This window comes from Rutidosis leptorrhynchoides, chromosome 5 (assembly GCF_046630445.1).
Source record: "Rutidosis leptorrhynchoides isolate AG116_Rl617_1_P2 chromosome 5, CSIRO_AGI_Rlap_v1, whole genome shotgun sequence".
In the NCBI taxonomy this organism is placed as follows: Eukaryota; Viridiplantae; Streptophyta; class Magnoliopsida; order Asterales; family Asteraceae; genus Rutidosis; species Rutidosis leptorrhynchoides.
This window is the reverse complement of record NC_092337.1, coordinates 28678947-28684946: the sequence shown is the minus strand read 5'-3', so window position 1 is coordinate 28684946 and position 6000 is coordinate 28678947.

Sequence of the window (6000 nt, the reverse complement as noted above, 5' to 3'; positions counted from 1 at the left end):
ATATACCATGCTTAGTCACGCATACACAAAACTAATAATACGATATAAACTGAAAACGTTCTAAGAGAACTTTAAAAATGAGTAAATTGCCTTTTTTCGGCATCCTGACGACCTCGAATGTCAAGACACTATCCAAGAGGCTTGATGTTAGGGTCGTTTTAGGGTGATCTCGAGAATTTCATCATAATCTGAAACCGAAGTTTATGCGCCGCCAAATGGTACTCCATCTAGCGGCACATATTAATGATTTATAAAAGCGTGTTTAATGAAGTGACATTAGATTCGAATTTATATGCGTTATACATAATTACATTACGAGTGAAATAATAGGCCTTAAAACAATATGTACCATGCTAAGTCATGCATACACAAAAGGAATAATATGAATGAAATTCAAAACTGTCAAAAAAGGCAAAATTAAGGGCTTTCGAGGCCTCGTTTCGAAAAATATTTGGGACAAACCGCCTACGGCTGTTTGCTAATGGATAGATCATGAAAAAATACATGATTTGAAAAAAAACGGTGACTAAATCGAAGCTACGAGTCAAAAGATACGATAGATCGAACATTTTGGACAAAGGCACAAAACACCAAGCACCACGAACCGTCGGTGGTGTTTGGTGCGTGGTGCGATTTTGCGAGGAAGTATGTCTTTTTCGGAATCTAGATGACCTCGAATGGAAATCACATTCAGAGAGTCCTGCTCGTTCGGCCGTTTTAGGGTGATCTTGAGAATTTCAGCACAATCTGAAAACGAAGGTTATGCGCCGCCAAATGGTACTCCATCTGGCTGCGCATAATAATGATTAAAAAACGTGTTTATTGAAGTGGCATTAGATTCAAATTAATACCCGTTATACACATTTGCATTGCGAGCGAAATAATAGGCCTTAAAAAGATATATACCATGCTTAGTCACGCATACACAAAAGTAATAATACGATATAAACTGAAAACGTTCAAAGAGAACATTAAAAATGAGTAAAATGCCTTTTTTCGGCATCCTGATGACCTCGAATGTCAAGACACTATCCAAGAGGCTTGATGTTAGGTTCATTTTATGGTAATCTCGAGAATTTCATCATAATCTGAAACCAAAGGTTATGCGCCGCCAAATGGTACTCCATCTGGCGGCGCATATTAATGATTTATAAAAGCGTGTTTAATGAAGCGACATTAGATTCGAATTTATATGCGTTATACATAATTACATTGCGAGTGAAATAATAGACCTTAAACCAATATGTACCATGCTAAGTCATGCATACACAAAAGGAATAATACGAATGAAATTCAAAACAGTCAAAAAAGTCAAAATTAAGGGCTTTCGAGGCCTCGTTTCGAAAAATATTTGGGACAAACCGCCTACGGCAGTTTGCTAATGGATAGATCATGAAAAAAATACACGATTTGAAAAAAAACGGTGACTAAATCGAAGCTACGAGTCAAAAGATACGATAGATCGAACATTTTGGACAAAGGCACAAAACACCAAGCACCACGAACCGTCGGTGGTGTTTGGTGCGTGGTGTGATTTTGCGAGGAAAGATGTCTTTTTCAGAATCTAGATGACCTCGAATGGAAATCACGCTCTGAGAGTCCTGCTCGTTCGGCCGTTTTAGGGTGATCTTGAGAATTTCTGCACAATCTGAAAACGAAGGTTATGCGCCGCCAAATGGTACTCCATCTGGCGGCGCATAATAATGATTAAAAAACGAGTTTATTGAAGTGAAATTAGATTCAAATTAATACCCGTTATACATATTTTCATTGCGAGCGAAATAATAGGCCTTAAAACGATATATACCATGCTTATTCACGCATACACAAAACTAATAATACGATATAAACTGAAAACGTTCTAAGAGAACTTTAAAAATGAGTAAATTGCCTTTTTTCGGCATCCTGACGACCTCGAATGTCAAGACACTATCCAAGAGGCTTGATGTTAGGGTCGTTTTAGGGTGATCTCGAGAATTTCATCATAATCTAAAACCGAAGGTTATGCGCCGCCAAATGGTACTCTATCTGGCGGCGCATATTAATGATTTATAAAAGCGTGTTTAATGAAGCGACATTAGATTAGAATTTATATGCGTTATACATAATTACATTGCGAGTGAAATAATAGACCTTAAACCAATATGTACCATGCTAAGTCATGCATACACAAAAGGAATAATACGAATGAAATTCAAAACGGTCAAAAAAGTCAAAATTAAGGGCTTTCGAGGCCTCGTTTCGAAAAATATTTGGGACAAACCGCCTACGGCAGTTTGCTAATGGATAGATCATGAAAAAAATACACGATTTGAAAAAAAAAACGGTGACTAAATCGAAGCTACGAGTCAAAAGATACGATAGATCGAACATTTTGGACAGAGGCACAAAACACCAAGCACCACGAACCGTCGGTGGTGTTTGGTGCGTGGTGTGATTTTGCGAGGAAAGATGTCTTTTTCGGAATCTAGATGACCTCGAATGGAAATCCCGCTCTGAGAGTCCTGCTCGTTCGGCCGTTTTAGGGTGATCTTGAGAATTTCTGCACAATCTGAAAACGAAGGTTATGCGCCGCCAAATGGTACTCCATCTGGCGGCGCATAATAATGATTAAAAAAAACGAGTTTATTGAAGTGAAATTAGATTAAAATTAATACCCGTTATACATATTTTCATTGCGAGCGAAATAATAGGCCTTAAAATGATATATACCATGCTTAGTCACGCATACACAAAACTAATAATACGATATAAATTGAAAACGTTCTAAGAGAACTTTAAAAATGAGTAAATTGCCTTTTTTCGACATCCTGACGACCTCGAATGTCAAGACACTATCCAAGAGGCATGATGTTAGGGTCGCTTTAGGGTGATCTCGAGTATTTCATCATAATCTGAAACCGAAGGTTATGCGCCGCCAAATGGTAATCCATCTGGCGGCACATATTAATGATTTATAAAAGCGTGTTTAATGAAGTGACATTAGATTCGAATTTTTATGCGTTATACATAATTACATTGCGAGTGAAATAATAGGCCTTAAAACAATATGTACCATGCTAAGTCATGCATACACAAAAGGAATAATATGAATGAAATTCAAAACTGTCAAAAAGGCAAAATTAAGGGCTTTCGAGGCCTCGTTTCGAAAAATATTTGGGACAAACTGTAATGACCCGGACTTTTCCGATCGTTCTATACTTATGAGATTAATATTTACATAAATTAAACCTTACCAACATGATAAGCAATCCAAATTGTTGAGACTAATGTTTTTTAAAAGAGTTTTACACAACGTTTGACCGTCTAGTTTGACCGATGATATCACGAACTATACAATATATGATAATTATACATACATATTTAACATGATCTAAGGATGTTTTAATATCTCATTTTGTATTAATAACAAAAAGTCATAAGTATATTTTGAAACTACTAACTTAAGTTTTCAAAACGATAACTATACGTAACGTTCTTCGACATAAATACTTATAACCTATAATACTTATACATGCATCGCATAGATATGTATTTTATCACTTTTAAAGGGCTTACATACATAAAACAATATAAGTATATTTACAAAAGATAGCTATATTTGAATCCTCGTTCCGTTTTCTCAAAGATTTCTACACGTATATCTAGGGTATATGTACCCGTATCATACGCAGCTTCTAGATGTATTTACTATTGGTATATACCAATAAAAATCTGCTCCTTAGCAGCCTTAAATGATTAAGAAACATGTGGAACCAACCATTTGTCAAGTAGCATGAATTATTTAGCAAGAAAACAAAGTTAGGTATCTTTTTTTTCCTTTATAACCTAAAAACGTTTTTATGCATGCACACCATTTCTTCACCCCATTTTCTCATACTTACACTCCCATTTCTCTCTCAAAATACTCTTAACTTCATACTTGATCATCTCCAAGCATTTTCCCCATCATTTAGCTTCAAAAACATCACTTAATCACCATAAGAAAACCCTTACAAAAACACTTCAAGAATCCTTCCAAGAACACAAACTTACTTCCAATCTTTCATCCAATTCCATCACCCTTTTAGTTCTAGGTTCTTACTCCTCTTTTACAGCAACCTTGTCCAAGGAACTTGAGGTAGTAACTATGTTCATAACCTTATTCAATTCATATATATATAGCTATCTTATTTTGTGGTATAAAATTTTAACAACAAGAACATAGTTTGAAAGTTTTCAAACTTGTTTGCAAACTAAATAGATCCTTCTAAATTAACTTTTAAAATACCTCAAGACCTGTAATATAACTTAATTACATGCTAATTTAACAAGGTATAACTTGGTTTTTCAAAGAACACCTTAAAAACTGTTTTTACGACGTCGGAGTGCAACCGGGGACTGTTTTGGGTTGGATAATTAAAAACCATCTTAAACTTTGAATTGGAAGTTTATCTTCTGGAAAAATGATTTTTAATATGAATATGATAACACATAAAAATTTCATGATTTAATTCAAAGTATAAGTATTTTTAGAAAAATAATCATTTAAGGTTGTTTACATAAAGGAAAATGTTTAACTTCATAAGTTTCACTAAAGTTTGACCTATGCCGTGTGATTTTGAATACAAACTAAGGTATTTACAGTTCATAGTCTTAAAGAGGGACTCGATCCAAGGAGATGGCAAGTTGAATCAACGAAAACGGAGTTGTAACGAAGAAACTATGACCGAAACAAAATCGGATATCCAAGACTAGTTTAGCCACGAAAATAATTGGGAAAAAATTAAATAAATCACATCTTTTTAAGTTAACATGATATTTTATATATATGTACTTATAATTCAATTTTATATGGTTCAGGATCACCCGTAAACAACACGAGAAGATTAATCATAAGATCCCATGATTGTACGCAACACGTCATTTGACAACACCGGTACTTTATGTACGCAACACGTCATTTGACAACACCGGTACCATGGGTCAAGATTAATCTCGACCAATACATATACGATGGGGTTTTATTTATTTCGTTGGGGGTTTTATTTATTTCATTGCGGGTATATTAAACATCTAAAAATGAACCATTAAAATTGAATTTCTAACAACGAACTGCTAACTACGGACTAAGGAATTATTCAAAGTATTAAAAGTATAACAAGTATATATATGTGACGTTTGTTTAAAAAGAAAAGGTATTGATATATTATATATGGATAGGTTCGTGATATCAACCGGAGACCAAGTCAAATTATATATATATCTTCAAGACGAAAGTGAGTATATAGTCCCACTTTTAAACTCTAAATATTTCGGGATGAGAATACATGTATTTTATGTTTTACGTTATGGACACAAGTAACTGAAAAATATATTCTACGTTGAGTTGTACCACTGGCATACTTCCCTGTAGCTTGGTAACTGTTATTTACAGCGGTATTGTAAACGCGAATCCTGTTGATAGATCTATCGGGCCTGACAACCCCAACCAGACTGGACGACCAGTATTCAACGGTTGCACAGTACTTCGTTTCGTGACTACACTTGGTACGGTGTAGTAAGATTTCATAATAAGGGGAATATGCGACGTGATTAAATGTTAAGTATGGTTACCAAGTGCTCAACCACTTAGAATATTTTTATTAAAATGTTTATATATGAAATCTTGTGGTCTATATTTATATCGCTGCCGGCATTAAACCTGTAGTGACCCGAACTTTTCCATGTTTATATATATTAATTGAGATTGATATTTACATGATTAAATGTTTCCAACATGTTAAGCAATCAAACTTGTTAAGACTTGATTAATTGAAATATGTTTCATATAGACAATTGACCACCCAAGTTGATCGGTGATTCACGAACGTTAAAACTTGTAAAAACTATATGATGACATATATATGGATATATATTAATATAGTTAACATGATACTATGATAAGAAAACATATCATAAAGTATATTAACAATGAACTACATATGTAAAAACAAGACTACTAACTTAATGATTTTTAAA